General features: G+C 42.1%; 1 protein-coding gene across 1 annotated transcript in view; it reads right to left on the minus strand.

The window, feature by feature from the left end:
- Nucleotides 1-24,040, minus strand: part of CDH11 (cadherin 11) — an 86,045-nt gene that overhangs the window by 24,037 nt on the left and 37,968 nt on the right. Inside the window, exon 2 of the mRNA XM_057372658.1 lies at nucleotides 19,719-19,842. The gene's annotated coding sequence lies outside the window, so the exon portion shown is untranslated. The remainder of the gene's footprint in view (nucleotides 1-19,718; nucleotides 19,843-24,040) is intronic.

Raw genomic sequence — 24,040 nt, forward strand, 5'->3', positions numbered from 1 at the left:
CCAGCTCTCCCAGCCTTTCCTCCCAGCACAGCTGCTCCATCCCTCTGCTCATCCTGGAGCCTCCTCTGGGCTCTCTGCAGCAGCTCCAGCTCCTCCCTGTGCTGGCCCCAGGGCTGGGGCAGCTCTGCCCGTGGGCTCTCACCTGGGCACAGGGACACAGGGACACAATACCCCCCTCCCCTCCCCTCCCTGCTGGGCTCACCCAGTTTGGGGTTTGGGATTTCTGGCCTGACCAGGTTCCCCTTGGGCTGAGAACAAAGCCCTGAGGCTGTTTGCAGCGCTTGGYTCTGGTCTGGGTGATAAAGGCAGAGAGCTGTGTGCCGCAGCAGTCCCAGGCTGGCTCTGCAGGCTGTGCCCGGTGGGATGGGCTGTCACTGGAGCTGCAGCTGCACTGAGGTGTCCCTGCCCTCCCCATGCCCCTTCTGCTCTCCTGGACTTCWTGCTCTGCTCGCTCACATCGTGCTCACTCCAGCAGTAAAACCTCTGACTCCTATCCTCAGGAAACCTAAAACAGTATAAATCAACAGGCTTYCACTGAAGGCTGTGAAATGACTTAAATTGAAACCAGCTACGGTTTGGAATTTTATGAACTACTTGTAGTCTAAAAGATACACAAGATGCTCTTAAGTTAAAGCTAAAAGAAACTTTATCAAGAAATGAAGTAGTAGCATTAACAAAATGGGATCCAGCCTCTTTTTATCTTCCTTTGTTTTCCCAACAATCTACTTAAAACATTTCAAACATTTCAACATTAACTCAGCTGCTGAAAGCCAACAGTTTCCTTCTACTTCAAGCAGAAAACATGGAAAACCTTTTCCTCTTGGGGAAAAATACCTCATAATCCTGAAAGCTTGGAATACACATGTGAGGATGGCAATTGTTGCAGCTGCTGTGCTGCTGCTCCAGTGAATTTCTGAAAATTCTGTGTGCAGCACTTGTAGTCAGGCACTGCACTGATCTTTCAGACTAATTTGCTGTGAATGGTTCCAATCTTTTAAAAAAATAAAAATCACAATATCTGAGCTATTTGGATATTTCTGACCATAAATTACATTCCTCAACTACAGCAAARCCAATCTCAGTGGCYARTTGGCCAMACTGCAGCACTGCCCTKSTTTTGRCTGGGACAGAGTTAATTYTCCYCCTGGTAGCTGCTCCAGGGTGTGTTTTGGATTTAGGAAGGGAATAATGCTGCTAACACACCAAAGTCTGAGCTGGTGCTGAGCTGTTTGTACTGAGTCAGGGTCCTGTCAGCTCCTCCTGTCCTTCCTTCAGGAGGCTGCAGGGGAGGCACAGACAGSAGGGAGGGGACACARCTGGGAYAACTGACCCAGACTGGCCAGAGGGACATTCCAGAGCATTCCACACCATGCTCAGCACACAAACTGGGGAGCTGTTGGGCAGAAACCTGTGAGTGCTKAGCAGCTGCMATGTGCATCACTTGTKTTGTACATTCTAATTCTTTCCTCATTATTGTTATAATTATTTTCTTCCTTCTCTGTCTTATTAATGTGTCTTTATCTCAACCTGTGAATTTTCTCACTTTGACTCTTCCAGATCTCTCTCCCATCCCTGGGGAGGGGCAGGGAATGAGCGATGCCTGTGTGGTGTTTTAATTCCTGGCTGGGGTTAACCCACAACAAAAATCCAGATTTTTTTTCCACCGTTGTTTAAAATTGCACAACGTAGCATTTTGAAATTCCAAATTTCCCAAAAAAATCTGTAAAAAAGGATATTTTCCACTTCCTTGAGCATAGCAGATTCCAAGTTTCATAGAAACACAGAATGTCCTGAATGGGAAGGGTCTCACAAAGATCACGGATCCATCCCCTGTCCCTGCCCAGCCCCCCACCAATCCCCCCTGTCCATCCCTGGCAGCGCTGTCCAAAGGCTCCTGGAGCTCTGGGACCATTCCCTGGGGAGCCTGGGCAGTGCCAGCACCCTCTGGGGACAGCAGAACCTTTCCTGATCTCCAGCCTCACAGAGAGCAGAGATCGGARCTGCCCCTGGGGAGGAACTTTCAGACTTGGCTGAACTAAGATGGGCTTGTACTCCAAAGGAAAAACTCCATGAATACCTTTTAACTTTGTACAAACAAATATTGGCAATTTTGGTATTGAATAACAGCTCCAGCTCCATGCAGAGATAAAGGGTGAACTGGAGTTAATCAGCCACCACACAAGCTCTGTTCTCATCAGCGAGGCCAATGAACAGCACACCCCTGAGTGTGAGCTCATCAGTGGAGTTTTGCAGGACTGAGAAATATTAAAARAAAGTCTAGTCCACACTCTGGAAARCAACCTGCATGGGGAAGTGTGTACCAAAATGTCTGCATGGAAATAAAAAAGTCCCTAAATAATGGTGAGAAAGGGCTGCTGGGCATTTCCAGCTGCACAGACAGCAKGGCTGTGCTGTGTGCTTGTAACTGCTAACGCAAAACTCACCACTTCAATTTAAACACCAGAAAATCAGTTTTTCTAGTGTTAGAAAATAATACTGATCAATATTCCTAATGGAAATCTGCTGTTCATTTAAGAGTTCAATTAAGAACACATCTATCCTAAACCTGAAAAAGTGATATATCCACATCCACGTGGAAACCACAGTGCAGCCAGCTCCTCTACAAAGACAGTGTGCTCCACACAGAGATCTGAATGACTCCAGGATGACAAACAGCAAAAAATAAAGAGGCAGCAGAGATGATTTCAATGACAAGAGCAGCGGCGGAAGTGAAGTCTGGCCAACTTTAAATTCCTTTCATTATTTTTATAGCAACAATAATCCCCAACGTTCTTGATGATTTCCTGTGTGCTATTAAATGACCATATGCCAAATTATAATAGACTAAACAATTTTTCTGATTTGTCTAGGCCATAACTTCTGGATGATGCATTAAAATAGCAATTGTTCTCAGGAATACACTTGGCAGAAGGCAGCCAAGATCACAGTGTTGCAATATAATAATGGATGATTATGTTCTGAAATGTTTTGCAAAAGTATCAAGTAAATATAGCAAACTCCCAGTCTAAATGAGATTTTAGCTGTAATTAGAATTAGCTGAGAAGATGAATGATTTATTTTACCATAATTTTATCATCAGACAAGGAAATGAATAGCTTTTTAATGACAGAATAAATATTGGATCATATTAGTTCTGGAGTTGAGAGTGTCTGAGTTTTGGGCAGAGGGGTGTGATGATCCCTCAGGATTTCAGTTTCTCTATTTCCATGTCTCTGTACCCCTGTGATTCTTCAGTGTTTAACTCCACACTCCACAGACAGTGCTGAGCTCCTGCYCTCCCATTTTTACACAAAACAATTCCTCTGCAGCCCCAAAGTCAAGGACACCTCCCTGGGCCAGGCCCCAAGAGATGGAAAGAACAGAGAATTGGGGGAGCCAAGTTGGAGTTTTTGACTGCATTGGCTGCAGCTGCAATTGGAGGATTCAGCAAATCCCGATGTGCAAATGGACAAAAGTGAGAAAGGGTGAAAAAGCCGTGAGCCATTGTCCATTGTGGGTGCAGCCCCTGGCTGGGCTGGGACTGCCCTGGATGGCCCTGAAGGGACTGCCATGAACAAAACGGCTTTGGATTCTCTCAATTCTGTCCAGTCTGTTTTAGGTGAGCTGGATCAGGCATCAGGGGCAGGGCTGGATGAGCCCTGGGAGGGACCTGCAGTGGCCAGGGGTTGTCCCCAGCTGGGCAGGGACATTTCCTCCGTGACATCAGGCTCTGCAAAGCCCCCCTGAACCTGGCCAGGTTCCTGCCCTGGGTTTGGGGCTGTTGTGAGCAGCCCAGGGCTCCCACTCTGGGGTTGAACTCAGCGCGGAGCACGGCCATTCCCTGGATGCTGCAATCGGGGCCATGGAAAACGAGCAGGGAAAGAGGCAGGGAACAGACCTACAGATCAAATAATCACTCGAGTCCCACTGAGCCTATACTGGTTAATCTTTAGGGCATATCACACATTTAACTGCTTTGGGAGTTTTTAATAAAACACACGAGGTGAGGGATGAGGAGAGTTCTGTGCACAAGGGTTTCGTTACTCCTGTGCATTGATGAGTGCGTGAGGAGTTCAGTCTGACATGGATCCTTATTCTGCTGGAGATTGCTGCATTCAAACCCTGATCCCTGCCAATTTTCAAGAAATTCAGTGTACATTGATATGAAAAGATTTTTGAAGGATACTAGTTCTTGTTACAGAAAACTATTCAGCCCTAACAAGTCAGTCTTCCACATTTAACATTTAATTTTTTTCCTGTTTAACAAAATGCTGTTCTCTTCCTTTACTCGTTTCAAGAAAATGGTGTAAAAATGTAAACACATAGCCTGTTCCTTGTTTATGGAACAAGAGAACACACCAGGAATCAGTACCTTGCACATTTAACTTAATTCTCTCAGTTACTTTTTAAATTTTAAACTATTCTGCATTATCAGACCTATCTCTGAATAGCTTTTAGCTCAAACTTCACAACATACTTRTGCAAAAGAAGGGCCCTCATTTATTTACGAAAAAATATGCAACCTATCAAGAACTGCTTTCCAGCACATTCAGTTTGCATGACACACATGGCAARAAACAGTTCTTCAAATAAGCCCTTTAGTCCTGAAAATGGCTGAAATTTTAAATTCTAGGTGTGCTACATTTGGACGAGACTCAAATTAAGATTATTTCATTGTTTCACTGGAACTAGAACCAGAGTGAATTGCCCTTGACAGAAGCACTGCTAAGCAGAATTTAGGGAGGTGCAGCACTGGAGTGTCAGCGTTGCAAAGTCTACTTTAAAAGCACAATTTTTAAAGAAGTTAAAACTGGGAACAGAGCTGGGAGATGAGACAGCCCCAGCTCTCAGCTGCACCATAGCAGTTCAGGACTCTCTGTGTCTTTCCATCAGGAAATCATCCCACTGGAGATGGAGTTTTGCTTCCCCACATGAGCCCCTTCTCACAGGGCAGCACTGGGACACGGCACCCACAGAGTTCCCCCTCTCAGTGCCAGGACCATGGGCCTCACTCATCACATGTGAAAGAGGAGAATTCAAAAGTGAAGGATTCCCTCTGTACCAAACTGACCCCACAACTGTGACCAGCCCCGGGGTCTGTCCTGTATCTCTGTATTTCCTGGGMATCAGGAGCAGGGAATGGCAGRGGGTAGRTTTAGAGCAGATATTGGRAAGGAATTGTTCCCTGTTTGGGTGGGCAGGCCCTGGCACAGGGTGCCCAGAGAAGCTGTGGCTGCCCYTGGATCCCTGGCAGTGCCCAAGGCCAGGCTGGACATTGGGGCTGGGAGCAGCCTGGGACAGTGGGAGCTGTCCCTGMCRTGGCTGGGGTGGCACTGGATGGGCTTTGAGGTCCCTTCCAGCCCAAACCATTCKGGGATTAAAGGCCACTGTGCACCAGTCTCTTAAAAAAATCTTTTGTTTGGATGACAAGAGCTCTGTTCTCTGATACAGGAGAAGATTTTCCTGCTGTAGGTGTAACTGGAAAATCTCATTTTTCCCAGTGTGTGATTCTAAAGCAGAGCACAGCCAGTAACTCCCTGTGAGCCCTGGTGCAGCCCTGAGTCCCTCTCCTTGCTGAAGCACATTCCARGTCTCTCTGGAGGGAACAGCAAACAGCCCTCATCTGAATGCAAATTGATATAAAGTTTTCTGTGCCATTCACAAAACATAATTAGTCTTATGAGACAAAAGTACTTAGTCCAGAAAAGGAAATTCTTCATATTTAAAGATACTTGGGGGAAAAAAATCTCTTAGTTATTGCACTGAATAATGAGCACCTCACACTCCCCCAGTTCATGTTCTGTGTTTTGCATGGGAGCACTTTACACTGCAAGGTAAAGGATTAGAATCTGAGCTACAGTTCTGCAGACRTAAGTATATATATAAAACTTCATATATAACTTTATATTTGGTATGCAGACAGCCAATATTCTAGAGGTATCCTACCACAGAGGAATTCTAGGTCATGGCAAGATTTGTATGGACTAAATACAGAAATGGAATCTTTACAGAACTGGTGATTTTCATCTTGACAATAGAAGTTGCTTCAAAAATGCTAAGCAAGTTTTGTAGAACCCTATTCTGAGTTGTGTAGAATCCTGTGAAAGGAAATCTTAATCCTTTAAATTTTTAAATTATGTTTTATAGCAGTGGATTGGATTACTGAGATGTTTAAAGCCAATAATCCCCAGCTGCTCCAAAGAAGAGTTTTTTGAAACGTAGCCATGTTTTCCTGCAGCAGCTTTGAGACTCAGTGTTATGAAACCATAGACCAAACCAGCAAATGATGGCGCTTTGAAAACAGAAGTCATTGTGCAGGGAAGGGGAAGAGAAATCACCATCCTGAGGTGTCAGGATCCACCTCTGAATTCATCCWGGATGGAAGGCATTTTCCCCGAGCTTTGATTTCATTTGTGCTCATTCAGAAGGGCGAGATTGCCTCTTGCAGCACATCATACAAAGCAGGGCAGAGCAGGAAGACAACTGAGTACATTGTGAAGTGAATGACACAGAAATAAGCCTGAGAGAGTGATATTAAAAGGCTTGGGAAATGAAAAATGGCTGTAAACAGAGTTTTACATTTACTTGCTGCCCTGGGGAGATCCACTTAAGATAAATGTGACAGAGGCTGTCTGGTTTTAAGCATAAACTCTACAGGAAAACAACCAGCATAAGAAAGGTAGTCTTATTAAAGAACATGGTGATTGATAGAGTCATTTCAAGTAATGACTAAGCTCTTGGTGGAGTTTATTTTAAATAGTAATYGTGTTCTTGTGCTTCTCAGACAAACTGGGATCCTCATGATTCCCTGGATGCTCAGAGACAGCCAGGCTGCAGCCGGGTCCATGCTTCTCTCAATATTTTGGTATTGTGTAAGTGGCTATCAGTGACACCCTGAGGAGGAAAGAAATGACAACTGAAGGCAACTTCCTTGCAACTGCTAATGCTGTGCTTACATGCTAAGCCAAGCCTGATTATTTTTCACCCTGAGAATTGATGTGTATGAATATCTGAGTAACACTTGTGCTGTGACTGATGGTCTCTCTGGTTTGCGCCAGAAATGAGACAGAAAGGCAAGATTAAAGGGTGAAAACCTATCAAAAACTAATGATTGCAGGCAGCTCTGTTCAGCTCCCAAAGCAAGGCAGACAGAATTCCAGCCAGTATTGCATTTCTGCTGGGATCTGTAAGCTCTTGCTGAAGGGCTGGCAGCCCCCACACTACCAGAAATCTAAATTCAGTCTGTGCTTGTGCCCTTACAGCTTCATCTCAGAGGCAGCTTCAGCAGTGCTGCCGAAATGCCAGACTAAAARCATCCTGGGTGGTCTTTGTGTGGCCACTGTGTTCCTCCACAAAACATTTTTCCACTTGGAATTTAATCCTGCTGGACTCCTCAATCCCCGTGCCCCCTTCAGCTGGGTCTCCCTCAAGGGGGAAAGTTCCTGATGAAAGCTTTCCACACCGTGCCTCTCCTTTGGAGAGGTTCACAGCCTCTGCAACATCCATCTTTATAAAATCTGACAACTTTGGCAATTACTGAGAGCCTCTTTTACAAATGCATTTGTTAAAGAGAGAAAGGTGAGAGCTGAATTTCCAACCAAAGATCCTTCTCCTTGCCCCAGCTTTCTTGGAGCTGCAGAAGGAAGAGCTCAGATCCTTCAGCCATGCCCATGGAAGGTTCTTTTTTTTTTTTTTTTTTGATAGCTTGCTTAACTAGTCCAGTTTAGCACTAATTTCTTCCATAAAGAGCATAAAAGCCACTTGGAGATTTCTGAATGAAAAATTGAATCAATAATTAATTTTTGCCTAGGCAGAGATTGTCTGTGAGGAGACCAATTTTGGCTCGGAAGCATGAGATAACAACCTCAGAATATTCAAACACCTTCCTAAAGCAGCCTCAACAGCACTAATAAAGGAGACCATCACTGGCTGGAATACCTAATGGGAGGCTGCAGCTGAAAAGACMAAATCTTCCCATTTCTATTATTATTTGCAAACCATTAAATCACAAGATCATAATTAAAACAACATTAGCATGAGCCTGTTCTGAAATGTCTTGCTGTAATTAGTCACCAYAGAATATTTCCATTTAACCTAAAAAAAACCAAATATACAAGCACAAAGAAAACACCACTTTCATTAAAACAACTTCCCTCTGGCTTCCTGATCTGCTCTGAGCACAAATCAGAGGAATTATCTGGATTTTTAGTGTTCATATTATTCCCAACATTATGTTTCAAACCCAAAAATCCAGCAACAGGTGCTAAGGTGATGCAATCAGATGCTAATATACGAATAAATACAATAATATCACAAAAAGGGAACAAAAATAGCACAGAAAAGACCGGCTGGTGTCAGCTTGCAATTAAAATTTGGTTTTCATTCAACAGATCCTTTTTAAAAAAAGACAAATGATTCAGCATATTTTTCAGGAGCATAACTCATTTTGAGTTAAACCTGTTCATTACATTTTTCTGACTGATCAGATGAACCACAAACACATCCCAGAGACTCTGGCTTGGCACTATTTCTGACCTGTAATTACAGATGATTGTGACAAAACATTTCATTTCTGTTCTCCTGACACAACCAGTARCAACAACAGATTTAAGGCTGCCTTGCTGCAGCTGGAATGATCTTTGGTGCCATTGCTATCATGCAGAAAAAGCAAATTTTAGATCTGTTTTTGCATGCCAGTGTCAGAAWCTGATGTTTCACAGAGAGCTTGTCATGGGAAATGGGCTAAAACCGGGTATTTTTAAAATTAAATGAGGGATATTCATAGCTGAATCTATGAATCAATTTTAATTAAGTGTATTTTGGAAGTTCATTAGGTGTTTTGAGGCCATAAATWCCTTTTGCCACCATTTCTCTGGTGCCAAGGGCAAGTCTTGACCTTCAGGGTGTAATAATCAGGTCTGGTGGGGTATGTCTGTACATTCCAGGGGTACATCTGCATATTCCAGGGGTATATCTGTATATTCCAGGGATATATCTGCATATCCCAGGGGTGTATCTGCACATTCCAGGGGTATTCCTGCAAATTCCAGGGCTATTTCTGCCCATTCCAGGGGTATATCTGTACATTCCAGGGGTGTATCTGTATATCTCAGGGGTAGGTCTGCACATTCCAGGGGTGTATCCGAATATTCCAGGGTATATCTGTATATCCTTGGGTATATCTAAATATTTCAGGGGTATACTTACATATCCCAGGGGTATATCTGCACATTCCAGGGGTATATCTGTATATCCTCAGGTATATCAAAACATTTCAGGGGTATATTTACATATCCCAGGGGTATATCTGTATATCCTAGGGGTATGTCTGCACATTCCAGGGGTATATCTGTGTATTCCAGGCTATATCTGTATATTCCAGGGGTATATCTGCCCATTCTAGGGATATTTCTGCACATTTCAAGGGTATATCTGTATATCTTCGGGTATATCTGCACGTTCCAGGGTATATCTGCATATTCCAGGGGTATATCTGCATATCCTAGTGGCATATCTATGTATTCCAGGGGTATATTTGCATATCCCAGGGCTATTTCTGCCCATTTCAGGGTATATCTCATATCCTAGAACACCAATCCCATCCTGCATCCTCCACCAGCAGTGTCTTTTTTAACCAACAGGACAATATAAAAGTGCTGCAATGTGRAGGAACCTGTGTCAGGTAAAGCTTTACCCTGCACACCAATAACCATTTTCTCATTAATGAAGATCCCTGAAGTGCCCTTAAAAATGAGTTTGTGAAAAAGAAGGAGGAAAAACCTGACCTTTGATAGAACTGCCAGATCGACAACAGTTTAATTTTTTTACGAAAAGACCTTAATATGAGGCAAGTATAAGGGAAAAGTTTACATTTATAGAAGTGAAATAAATTYAAAAACCAATAATAAAGAACCCCCRCACATGTACATATATACRCACCTAAAAAATCCTSAAAGCTCCATTCACCAGAACAGGATTAGACATTTTTTTCCCCCACATTAAACATGTCCTTACATTCAGCATATTTTCTACCAAAATGTTCTTTTCAAAATGTTGCTAGGGTGATATCACTATTTCCATCCAACCAATTTCCTTTGAAGTCTCCCATAACAGTAATTAAATAAATTGCTCTTGGAGTAATTATGGGGTTTTTTTTTTTTTTTTTGTTTTTTTTGGTTTTTTTGTTTTTTTTCTGGAAAAGGAACTATTAGGTTAAAGAGAGATGAGAGAGTCTGTCACCAAACATAATCTTTCTAGAAACATTGGTACTTGCTACATTCATTGGAAAAAGGATGAAATACTCAAAAACTTTGGACCTTTTTAGTTTTTGTGAAGGAAAAGTCTACTTCACAGCTGAAATAAGCAACAAGCTGAAATGACTGCTGACAGTCCTGGGAGTGCAGRGGGAAAGAAATGGAAGTTGTGTCAATAGAAAGCTTTTAAATTCTGTGTGTTCAGCCCAAGAGGGCTGGTGAGAACTGGAAGGTAAAATTACAGTGTTAAAACAAGAGCTGGTGGGCAAAATGGGGGGGGCTGTAAGTGCAGGACTGATGATCCAGTGAAGGTCCAAAGTGGAATTGTCCATAAATGCATGGTGCTGGAGGCTGTGCAGACTGGAGCTGAGCAGATCTGTGTGTGGCAATCCATCAGCTCCACTGGCTCCCAACTCTGCCCCGTGAATTTTACATCCCTGATGGAGGCAAATGAGCCCTTCACACTGCCAAATGTGTAACTTCATGTTTCAGCTGTACTTTGGCTTTGGTTCCAAGTCAGGCTAAAATTGTTGGGTGAAGTATGCTGAGCATGCCATGAGTTTTGTTTGGGTTTTTTTTTTTTTTTTTTTTTTTTTTTTTTTTTTTTTTTTTTTTTTTTTTTTTTTTTTTTTTTTTTTTTTTTTTTTTTTTTTTCCCCAGGTGGTTTTTTTTTTTTTTTTTTTTTTTCCCCAGGTTAAGTTCTTTTACCTTTGCTAAAGATTCCCCCATTATTTGTGGGAATTTGCCATACAGCTGAGAAGCAGCACTAATTTAATGAGCAGAATGAGCTGAGCTAAGCCTCATCTTGTTCTCTGGTGCAGTTTGGCACCTCAGACTTCACAGAATTCATATCCTGGTATTTCTGGGTTTGTTCACATTGCAGAGAACCCGGAGTTTTTCATTTAAAAGCTTTTTCATTCTGAGGGCGTGTTTTTCTTTAGGTGGGATGCTGAACACTCCCATCCTCCTTGTCCTTTAAATCTCCCTGATATATAAGATAAGGTTGTATAAGAATAACCACATGGATCTGAATCTGAATTTCTTTCTGGAGCCTTTGCCGTAACAAATCCAAGGACAGTCATTCAGTGCTTGTCTGCAAAGCTAACCCTCTATTTTTTCACCACTTTGAAGACCCAAACCTGGTAGTTTCAACATAAAAACACACAAGGGTGAGCAAAAGGACAATAAAAATAGCTTCCTGGAAATCCAGTGGTCAGAGGGAATAAAGCACCAGACAGGCACCAGCTGGAGAAACTGGATCTGGGGATTCATCCAAGAACAGGGAACATCTTTGGGAGCAGACAGACATATTTCTTGTTCCAATGGATGTCTGACAGGGTAAACATTGCTATAAAAAACTTAACATGATCTCTTTTTTTTTAAAAAAAAAACTCTTTGTGCAAATTTTCTGAGCCCCTTCTGGCACAAGCTTCAGCAAGTGAGCTTAGAATCAGGCCCAAGGAATGGAAATCCATATCACAGGCAGGAGGAATCATTATGAAGGTCACACACAGGCACTTGTGCTATGTTTGTAAGCACAGCTTTAACTAAACCCAGCTACAATAMGTGACACGAATGATGGGCTAAGAATTGCTACCAGGAATGTTTACTAAATGCTTATTTAATAATGGGGCTTCATAAATAGTGTAAAAAAATAATTTTCCAGGTGTTAACATGAATTTGTTGAAATTTCAGAGCCTTGTAAGCCCTCAGGATGGTGTTACCATTGCTTGGTGCATGCCCAAGCTGGTGTGAGCTGCCAGCACAGGCAGCAGAACCCATCTGGATTCTCAGGGAACATCAGCACCTCCTTTGCCTGCCTGGGCCTTGGGTTTGGGTAATTGATTTGGCTGTGACAGATTATCTAAGAACCAAGYGGCCATGGCCTGATTTGTTTTGGCTTTTTGCTCTGCTCAGGATGACTGTGCTGTAACACAGCAGGTTTCTGGGTATGGAGAGGTAAAAATAGCAATGCACTGGTCCCTACAGAATGAATTCCCCGTGACACCCCCACAAAGTGCAGCAGGACACAGCACAGGATGAGAGAGGACACCTGAAAGTCAGGGACAGGACGATGGTGGGGCCATGGGGCCACTGCAGCCTGGGAGCTCACAGGGGTCAGGGAGAACACAGGGAGCAGAGGGTGATGCTCAACCCACRGAAAATCCACCTTTCCAGCAGCACAGACTGTCCTGGGCAGCTGCAGGGCAGAGGGGAGAGCACAGCATCAGGAGCAGGTTTGCAAACAGAAAAATGGCTCTGGAAAATAACGTTAGAAATGTAAAAATGGCTCTGGAAAAAAAAAAATGAAATGTAAAAATGGCTCTGGAAAATAACATTAGATATGTAAAAATGGCTCTAGAAAAATAACATTAGAAATGTAAAAATGGCTCTAGAAAAATAACATTAGAAATGTAAAAATGGCTCTGAAAAATAACATTAGAAATGTAAAAATGGCTATGGAAAATAACGTTAGAAATGTAAAAATAGCTCTGGGGGCAGGAAGAAGGATCCACCACTGCATTCTCTGGGACAAGGGCCCTCCATCCCCATCCTGCCTTAACACTTCTGCCTGAGGCAGCTGATGGTGAGGGGGACACCAGGGAAAGGCAGACACTGGAAGGCTCCTGTGCACCACTTTTAACTGTGCATAACTCTGTGTAAGAGCTCTGTGTGAATGAAGTGATAATTCCTTGCTCAGACTGTCTAGAATTTAGGTTAACAGAAYATTCTTGGCTTTTAACTTCTGTTCCTTTGGGTCAGAAGTTGCAGCAGAATAAAGTGATGGAGCCTTCAAGGAGCCTGTACTGAAACCTGGATGTAACTCAGGTAACTGCTCACAGGTAAAGAGCACTCAGCTGGACAAAAGGCARTGTGTCAGCCTTGTGTGAGCTGCTCAGAGCAAACCCAGGGTGCTGACAGGAGGGGACAGAACGTGGGGAGCAGAAGCAACCTGGAAAACCCTAAACCTGRCCCAACAGAGGAGGAGCCCCTGCTTGGACTTATTAAAACAACCATTACCATTCCATTCTTTGTCAAAAAGTTTTCCCACTTAAAAATGTGATTATCTCAATATCTGTGAAAAATAAAGCAACCCAAATCACTGCAGACCTCCAAGGAGAAAAGTGCCATTCCATCTGTTGCACACRCAASTTTTGTGCCATTCTGCTGATGCTGRGAGCAGCACAGGGGTGACAACCAGGGGGYCACCAGTGGCTTTAGTGGGAGCCAGCACAGCACAGCCTTTGCTGGAGGGAGCCCCTGTGACTCCCTGGAGCTGTTCCCTGGGCTGGGGCTGCTCCCTGCTGACTCTCACACACGGCAGAGGGGACAGAGGCACCTTTGGGCTCTCAGACAGGACAGCAGAGCAGTGATGGCTGCAGCTGGGCCCAGCCTTGGGATGAACATCTCCCCAGCCTTGGGATGAACAGCTCCTTAAAGTGCCAAAGGTCTGTGCAAGCACATTCCCCGGAAAAATGGGAATATCTCCTTCTCAGAGTGCTGCAACTCATCCACATTGCCTGCAGCAAGAAAGTACGAGCACAGCTCRGGAGGTCAAGGCAGAGCCTTTTGGTTGGGTGGTTATTTTTGCTCCAGCGCAGCCCTGGTTCASAAAACAGAGCTGCTAGCACGAAACGGAGCCAGCATGGCCAGGAGGCCTCTCACTGTGGCCACACTCTGGGGGTTACATAATCTGCCTTTCTATTTTGGGGAGAGAGGAGGGAGAATTGGAGGCCAAATGTCCAAGCTCTCTTGTAAAAGTTGGGACAAACCTGCAAAAGTACAGGGGGACAACCCCCCCCCTCCCCCCCCCCGACCGTGAATATTCAGGATTTTAGGCTGCTGTTTCTAAAGAAGATTGTGTGCATAAACAGAACCAGAAAATGCCCTTCAGGGTCGGTCCTGCTTTTGATTCCAAATGTTGTGYTGGCTCAGACTCCCCCTTTGCTGGCCTCTCCCGTTACCCCATTGAATTCATTAGGAGGTTGTGGCTACTGGCCAAAAGAAACGGCTAATGCAGCCCAGAGCCCATATTCTTTGAAATATCTTCTGAGACAGGAATTTATAGCACTGATATAATGAAACTCACATTACAACGTTGAAGTCTGAATCTGTGTGCTTGCCACATTTACCRGAGTTATACAGAAAATTTGAGCCTTGGAACCCCGAGGAAAATGGGGAAAATGTGCAGCCACATCCAGAACGAGGCTTTRGGACTTGGTTGCACCTTTAAGAACAGCCTTAAGCAAGAGATAAATCACACAGGTAGCAGCAGCAGACTGAAAGAACTGCCATGGAATCACAAATACTTTGGCTCTGGCACACTGAATTTAGCCTAGTCTAAAATAGTTACTATCTTGAAAAAGAAAAAATTGGATCAAGGCTTGACTTGACTCCATCCTCATTTTGTCCCTTCTGCCCTGAGAGGGTTATTTTTTGCTTTAATGCAGCTGTCTAGTGTGCTGTGTTCTATGCCATCCTCTTTTATATTATATTTATCATTATGCATTCAATGATTATCAGATGGGTGCTTTCCATCCCAAAGAGTCCACGTTATCATTCTGCAGTAATTACAAGTGTTGCTTTTAAAGACCAGGAATTGTGCAGCTTTTTCCTGAAAAGGAACAGAAGTGGAGACTTCACCTAAAACCTTGGAACGAACCTTCATTTATGAGACAAGGGAATCATTTTTATTCCACTACATGAATYCAGTGGGCTGCCACAGGCCAGTCATAATCTGTTATTGTTTCCCTCCAACCTTGTACTATTAATTTTTCTTTTTAATGAACTGTCCAGTCTAGTTTGGCTGTGGGAACTATGATGGAGCTGCAATAGAAATGGTTTATGTCATGCCTTTGTCAAAAAGCTTTCCCCTACAGCAGCAGAATGTAATTGAAAAGCCATTTTGAAATAAAAGTAACTGAGAGGTCGCAAATGCAGGTTGTCAGGAAGAGAGAGGGAAAAACCTCTGCAATACATTAGATTTTACCAATCACTACTTGTGTGTCTTTATCAGTGTTTATACAGATGGGGAGAGCCACATAAACTGCAGCTGTGGCACGGTTAATTCAGCAAGTGCTCCTGAAAAATATTGAAATGGTTTTTAAGAAGTTACTCTTCAATTGTGGGCAAAAATGCAGTAACTGGCTTGAATTAAACACCTCAAAAGAGTGAAATACACTAAATTTTGGGTTATTTCATAGCCTACAGAATYGGTCCCTTTCTGAAAGAGCAAACTGATGGCTGAGCAGAATTCAAGACAGCTTTTATTGCATATGAAAYCTTGAATGGCCAAGTGCACAGCCATCTTTTTGTAGGTAATATATATGTGCCAGATGTTTATTTTCTCTTGTGTTGATTTTTTCTAGCCCTGGCTGTCTGTATTTTTTCTTGGAGACACTATAATGTAAATTTTAAAGATGTTGTTGTTATTATTATTATCACCATGATCACCATCATCATCCTTATTAAAGGCCAAAGTGAGCAGCTATATTTCATATATATATGTATCTATATTATATATACATCTATTTATTGTTAAAGCTGACAACAGCTCTCTCCATAAAGTCCCACTAAATTTGTTTCTGAAAGACTCTAAATTAGCTTTTGGTTCACACTTCTCACCTTTAAAGTAACTGTGGAACTTCTACCAGAAATTCATTGTATCAGAGCATAATTTTCAGTATTTCCAATTATTTATTTTGACCCACAATGATTGGAGTTTTGGGGAGTTTTTTAGTCAATGATCAATTTTAATGCTGTTTCTCCTCTGCAGCCTGTGCAGCGCAGTCTGTCCTCAGGGAATCTCATGCCCGGGGGGGATTTCAGGAGTTTCCTGTTCCAGACCCTGTTCCAGAGCTCCACCCTGCAACCCAGACAGGGCTGGGATTCCCCACAAAGCTGGGAAAAGGCACAGATGAGTCTCTGATGACTCAGTTATTTCAGGATTCAACCTGGAACAAACTTTTTGTCACCAAGAGGTGAATTTCAGCTCAGGTACAAGTTCATTAGTTACAAAAACAAATTACTCATTYCAACATTCTCCTACATTCAAGGTTCTTTCAAGGAAACATGAAAATAATTATAACAATCATTATTGAAATGCAGACAGAAGAATCTGAAATGTCCATTTTAGGAGGTATTGAGACTATAAATACAGCATGAATGTATTTCCCCCCTTGATGYCTTTTAAGTCTTTCTAATTTCTAATATAATAATCATTTTTCTTTGGTACCTGTTTGACCAGAATGTGCCTAATAATTATCCTAACGGTATTTCCAAAGGTTTTTCAGCTCAAGCAAGTCTTGAGGAGAACCAAAAAAGCAGAAGTAATCAATTCAGACTCCACTCGCTGCACAGACTGTGTGAGATGACACTGTYTTACTCTTCCCAACAGTTCCCTCTCAGGCCTTTCTTCAAGAGCCACTTTCCCTGTACTTTGGAGTGTCATCCTRCTAAAACCAGAGCTCTTGCCCTCTCATGTGAGCCTCTTTCATTTAGATTACTGATATCCCTCCTAAAACACACGTCATGAGCTAATCCTGCAGCTGTGCTGAGTGTCTGTTCCGTGGGCTGGCACTGAGAATCCAAAATTCAGGTTTTAAACACCGATAAAAATGSATATTTGTAGAGGAGCAAAGGGAGAGGTGTGAGACAGGATAAAATAGGGAACTGGAGAGGGAGCACTCTGCCCAGACAGGTAGGCCTGGTTAAATATGCAGGACAGGGGGATTCAAAGTGAAAATTAATTTTCTTTCCACGTGCCATCCATCTGTGCAGAAACAAAACCACAGAGGAATTTCCTTCCAAGATCTGCTCTGTACATCAGGAACAGCCTGGTTTTCCCATTACAGTCCTTCTACACAGGAATTAAATGTTACATATGAAAGAGGCAGAGTGTGCATTATACAACAGCAATTTGTATATTCAGGAAGTGAACTTCAGTTTCTCATCCTGGATGATGAACTCATCACAGGCTGCCAGGACCTGGAGGGGCTGCAGGAACCTGAAGAAGGGCTCTGCATCAGGAACTGCAGGGACAGGACACGGGGAATGGGTTCAGATTGATAGAGGGCCAGATGGGAGATTGGGAAGGAATTGTTCCCTGTTTGGGTGGGCAGGCCCTTGCACAGGGTGCCCAGAGAAGCTGTGGCTGCCCCTGGATCCCTGGCAGTGCCCAAGGCCAGGCTGGACATTGGGGCTGGGAGCAGCCTGGGACAGTGGGAGCTGTCCCTGCTATGGCTGGGTGGGATGGGATGAACTTTATGCTCCATTCCAACCCAAACCATTCTGTGATCCTGTGATTTTAGGATTCCTTGAATATCCTTTTTGGGATCCTGTACACCCTTTATTCATGTAGAAAGTTTTACAGTGTAACATCATTAAAGGGATGTGGATCTGTTGTGTTTACCCTCAGTCTGTGTTGAACTTCAGTACAGAAAACCCAAGGAGCACAGGCAGGAAATCTCCAGTCAGGATATTCCCACTTCCTGAAGCCCCTGGTCACCYTCTGCAGTGACTGAGCCAGGGCTGTGCTCCAGCCCAGCAGGGCCTTGCTGTCTGCCCGCTGCTCTTTGTTCCATGAACAATAGTTAAACAGGAATATTTCACCTCCTCAACTCTGCCATTATCCAGATAATGTAACAGGAAATTTGCATTCCTGAACAGGCACAGCTGGAAGTAATTTAAGAAAGATCCTTCAAAAGAAGGGAAGGGAATTTAGGAAGCATATGGATTCRAAGGTTTACATGATAATCAACAAAAGCAGCTCTTGTTCCTCCTCTTTTGCATGGAGACACTTCACACTCCAAGCAGAGGGAACATCCCACAGTCTCCCTGCAGGAAGCTTTATTTCAGAAATTATTTGCTTTCACTCTGAAATGCAAAGAAGTCTATGCAAAAAAGACACAACAGTTTGTCAGATGAAACCGGGGCAGGGACCCAGTTAGTTAAATTTACTTATCTCACTCACTAGTGAGAGTGATGGGCCTTCACATTTTCCTTTAAGCTTATTCCTCACAGTCCTTTAATTTCTAAAAATTAAGTCTGTTTGGAAGTATCTCTGAAGCCAAGAACAAGCAGAGTAGAAAGAGCCCTGAACTAAACTGTGAACTGAGACAAGAAAATGCCAAAAGAGGCGAAAAAGTGGTGGGGAAATTCATGTAACTCAATTTCATGGAACTGTGAGTTGTCTCATGGAACAGAGACATGCAGAACTAATTTCCCATATTTTCTCAATGTCTTCTTGATACCCAGAAATGAACTTGAAACCTAGTCAGGAAGTCTTCAGACCAAACCCTCTTTAGAATCATTCTGTTGAAAAGCTGGATCTGAACAAGAACTGAGCATTGTTTGCAAAATGTGTGRTTTTGTGTTTGGACAGGACATGAATGTCCCATGCTGGGCTCTGCCCTCGCTCAGAAGCAGAGGAACTAAATGAAACTGAGTGCTGCTGGTGTCCCTGTCACATCCAGCCTGGCTGCTGCAGTGTCCCTTCCCAGGTCTGAGGGCACCACAAACACTCATCTGTGAGGATGTGTGAGTGTTGGTCCATTTGGCTGCCAGAAATCACATAATTGTCATTCAAGGACACTTTCACAGAAATGAAGTGTCAGTCAAGCAGGACTTGAGTGAATTGAATGTAAAAACTGTGAATGAGTCAGCAAGACAAAGAGCTTTAATATCCTGGCATTGTACTTTTTATCCTGCMGAACTCAGGTGGGCTCCTGCTACCTTTGAATCTCTTAAAATCAGTGTTTACATGTTTGCTATATAGCACATTTGATCTGTTTCTGTGTTAAACTTGAAAACAAACAACAGACACTCCTCTAAGTGGGCAATTCTCACCTCTGTGGAATCACAGCAAMAGCACAATTGAAAGTACAGAGGATTTRAAAAATTCAAGGCATCTGTRCAGCAGATATAACAAATTTTAGGTYTAGAATTCCCCAYATGGCTCTATTTCCACTTTYCACCTTCTCTGAAGCCTAAGRGTCATCACTAWATTCTTTTCCCAAMCCAWTTCTGAGMAGTTACAGTGAGCTCAGTGGTACTGCACACAATATCAGAGAAAGAGCCCAAACATGGAATTAATCACTCCCTCACTAGAATAAGCAAAGTGTGAACCTTTTTGATTGATTATTTCTAGCTGTAAACGTAAATATTAGAAAAATTCTTACATCASCACTCCACTGCTGCGAATTTTCAAGCAATTTTCTGATGTTTTGAACAAGAAATTAAACAGAAGGGATTCCAAGTATGTACTTTATCAACTGTGCAGTGCAGMGATAGAAGGATGGGCTGTATCCTACAGCATCAGGACCTCTGGTTAAAGCCCCTGAAGGATCAGTCCCTGCAGAAATGTTCCCTCTAAGGCACAAACATTGCAAACACTACAGAAACAGAGCACCAGCCAGGGATCCCTGCCATCCTTCAGGGTATCACAGCCTGGGATGCAGGACTCACCTTCACCCACTGGAAACCTGCTGCCAGTTGATGTAGCATATTCCAGACATTTGGAATGCCACTCCAGGAGCCTGTGACACGCTGTCAGCTCTCTGCTGCCACTCAGCCACTACTGCAGCTCTGCCTGCAAAGRAGGAAAATGTCTGTTTGAAATCCAAGGCAGTGCTGGCACCATAATAAAAGGAAAGTCAAGCCTGGCCTCAGAACTACCAGCCTAAAGAAAGGCTAAAGACAAACAATTAAATGCTACTTATATTTCAAGGAGAAAATGAATAAATAATCTTTACCTTAGAATCCCAGAATGGCCAGGTTTGGAAAGGACATTAAAKATAACCCAGTGCCACCCTCTGCCATGGGCAGGGACACCTTCCCCCACCCCAGGCTGCTCCAAGCCCCATCCAACCTGGAACATTTATCACACTCACTTTTACTACAGTGTTCCCATAACTAAAATGCTTGAGGCCATATCAAAATTCTTTCACTTTTTTTTTTTTTTTTTTTTTTTTTTTTTTTTTTTTTTTGTTATCTGTGGAAAAAAATCTGTTCTGGGAACGTTATCCAAGACAAGACACACTGGAGTGAAAAAAGTAACAGCTTCAGATGGCATTAACCAGCAAGATGTGCTTTGAACAGTTTTAAGTGCTATGAAGGCATATTAGAAAATTAGTGGGTTTACCATTATGATGGAAAAGGGAGTAGATTATTTTAGGAAGTAGAACTGCTGCTAGAGTAGTGAAAAAAATATCTAAAATAAAACATCTGAAGAAAAGAAAAAAAAAAAAAAGGTAAGAGGTGCCTCTGCCTGCAAGTTCATCTGTAGTTGTTTCAGTCCTTTCATAAATGGGGCAGGAAGTTGATCCAGTCTGGAGAAAGGAGCAGAAGCAAAAAGAAACCCTCTGAATCATCTCTCATGAGGGGAGGCAAGGCTTTCCCTGAATTGGAATTGGTAAATTAAGGATGGTCCCAGTTTCACAGAGCAGAGTCTCTTCATCCCAGGTATTTCTGATAACACAACCCCACACAAGTAAAATATAGATAAAATAWAATTAATGAGTCTGAATGCAAAGGAAGTACTCAGTGTGATCTGTTGTTACCTATTGGTGCACAAACTGWATTTTTGGTGCTCATTTGAGACATTGATAGACACTTAAGTAGCAGAAACTGAATTCTAGGATCCATTCTAGCCAAGGAAACCAGGTTAGATTMCCCAGTACCTTCAAATTTATTAACTGAAAACTTCTAGAACTAAATATTTCAAAATAGCCTCTGTAATTTGGGCTGATAGATCCAAATCAGTCATTTGCTGCAGTGTTTAGTTGTTAAGGATGCCTCGCCTATATCAATCCTTCATTTTACACCCACTTTTCATTCCTGTTAAACCAACCAAGTTTTAATTGCAAAAAACCCAGCTCAGCAGCACAGGTCAGCTTTCAGAGTTCCCAGCAAAGTGTTGAAAAGGAAACAGGCATTGGCTGACAATTTTATATTCAATGTTGCACAATTTTATATTCAATATTGCTCCATCAAAGGAAGAAATAAAGTCTGGCCCCTCACAACTGCAAATACATTGGCTCCCTTTTAAAAATTTGGGAATACATGTGCTATAAAAACACATTCCTAGCTATAAAAACACAATCCAAAAAGTGGATTTTGCCAAGGTTAAGCTCTGTGATGATTTGTGTGATGACTGAGCCAATAACATAAAAGCATTTGGTTTATAAAAGTCCTCCACACACCCATGCTATGAAGTACCTGTGGCATTTTGAAATATATTCATTTTGCCAGTAGTTTTTTTTCCATAAAGGACCCTTTTGAACTAATTCACAATTCACATGAATGACTGAAAAGACTGAAACTGAATAAACTCCTTCATTCTGATAATCTGTTCAATATCTTTACAGAAAACATCCCTATGGATCACTTTGCAGCTCAAGATTCCTTGATGCCCAAGACATTTGCAGTTTCTTGGGTAAGGACTTCTCAAAATGTTCTCTTCCACATCCCTACCAGCTCATTTTTAAAGCTCTTCTTCTGCTTTTACAGGCATCAGAGAGTTGATAACAAACATTGCCAGTCCCCCAGCTGACCTGCAGCTCCTCCCTGTGTGTTCACCTGACCACCAGCCATGGGACCACAGAGTGGGCTGGCCCGGGAGCATCTTAAGGAATAGTAGATAATAAAAAATAATAAATAATAATTTTACTTTCAATTACAGCTTCTATTCTTCAGTTACACTGCATTTCAATAGATATCAGGGGTTACAAACTTATATTTTCTGCCATTATTAGAAGTCAATAAATCTTCATATTAATGTCAAGCAAGGAGAAACTCCTCCAGATATTATTTTTTATTAAAAACACAGTTAAAGACTGCTGCATGATGTCGATTCTTGTGATTGTAGACAGAACAATTTAGCTGAATAATTGATGTTTAGGTATCTGATACCTATTTATTTCCCTTGCTATTTCCTTTATCAGATGCCTATTATTTACTGTAGAACATGTTTTTATTTCTAATTTTCTCTGCAGCTGAACATGCCTTCAGTAGTTCTAATAACTTTATAACACTTACAAAAGGGAGAAGAGCCAAACCCCCCCAACTGCTGTATTTACAAAAGGCCGTTTCAAAGTCCAATTATAATTACAAGAAAACAAAACAAAACAAAAAAATCCATTAAACAGTTCCAATGCTCCAACCAGATTTGCYACAGTGGCTCTTTAAACCACCCGGCCTAACAAGACTTTTTGGGGTAAAAGAAGCCGTGGCTTCAGAGGCGGTTTATGCAAAGTGACAACTCCAGCAGCCTGGAAATGTGGCTGGGGCAGGGGAAAGAGCCCCCCAGCCCATTGTCACTATGGAAATTATTGCACAATGCCTGATGTGAAATGGGCAGTGCTGGGGCCCAGGCAGCAGCTGAATCCGGCATTGTCCTGCCACCATAAAAAGATTTGAGAGGCTGAAAAGCAGAGGAACGGAATCTCACAGCTTCTTAGAGTCCCCTCTGAAAGGGCCATTGTAACATCATCATAAATCCTGCGCTCCCCAGGCACTTGACAACTGAAGCAGTGGACAATAGAATTCTTGTGTTGAACAAAACACTCCTTGTCTGCCAAAGGCCTTATCTGCTTCATTTACAAATGTCCCTCATTGTACCCAAATAATTCCCTATTAGAACAACTATTAGGAGCAGCACTAAATAAATATTCACAGCTTTGTGGGTCGGTTGGCAAAGTGAATCGAGCCATACAATCAGGGCGAAGGCAAAATATGAGATTTACACCGAGGAAACCCAAAACAACCCCAAAGCTCTGTTTGTTTGCATTTTCTCTTTTGCTGATGCACTGCACACACATTTGTCTCTCCATGAAAGACCCAGGTACATTTCTCTCATTAAAAGAGATGAAAAAAATATTCAAAATCTGTGAAGATCTCAAATTGGAACAAAAATTGTATTCAAAGTGCCCCTAAAAATAAACATTTCCAGAGCAGCAGTTACAGAAATAAACTTGGGAACAAGTCTGGGAGTTCAATGGAMTAGAGGCAAATTGCTCACAATCACAAAAGGATTTAAATTGTGGGTTTATAACTACATTTGTTTGGGTCCCACTCGCTGAGAGATCCAAAACCATCARGGATCAGTTTTTAAAACAAAACGGTGCCAGATTTTTGCAATTCTTTTCAAGCCAAATGAAAATTCTGGTAAACATCACAGAAATGACTGCAAGAGACTAAAATATCCCATATTTATGACACTTCAAAAAGCATTTCTAACACAGTGGGAACACCATTGCCTCAGGTCTCCACATAAATGGTTATTTGATTACAATTTACTAGAGGAGTGCTTATGGGAAGACAACTGACACCGTGCACATTTATTAAAGAAAATTAGAATAATTATTATCTATAATAATCTAAATTATTGCTCAAGCAATAACTTAAATAATAATTTAATAATTATTATATTATGTTTTAATTTTATAAATAGTAATTCAAAAATATAATATAATAATTAATAATAATTAGATTATTATATATAATCGTAATCATTGCTCAAGCAAAGAGTGCTGACCATATTCAAAGTGCCATCTGTATGGCTGAAGAAGTCAAAACCTCCTGACTGAATTATTGATCATAAACCACTTATTCAAATCCAATATAGAAACAAGGTTTTTACAGAGCTCTGGCAGATGGGCTGGGTGGCTGAAGGGCTTTTTTCCCCCCTGTGATTAATTATTACAAGCCTACAAAAAATCCAGGTATTCAAAACCTGCATATTAAACAGGTTATCCATATTAAATTCAGAATGTACACAATAAACAACA

This window comes from Malurus melanocephalus, unplaced genomic scaffold, assembly GCF_030028575.1.
Source record: "Malurus melanocephalus ecotype Western Australia unplaced genomic scaffold, MMel_1.1 scaffold_176, whole genome shotgun sequence".
In the NCBI taxonomy this organism is placed as follows: Eukaryota; Metazoa; Chordata; class Aves; order Passeriformes; family Maluridae; genus Malurus; species Malurus melanocephalus.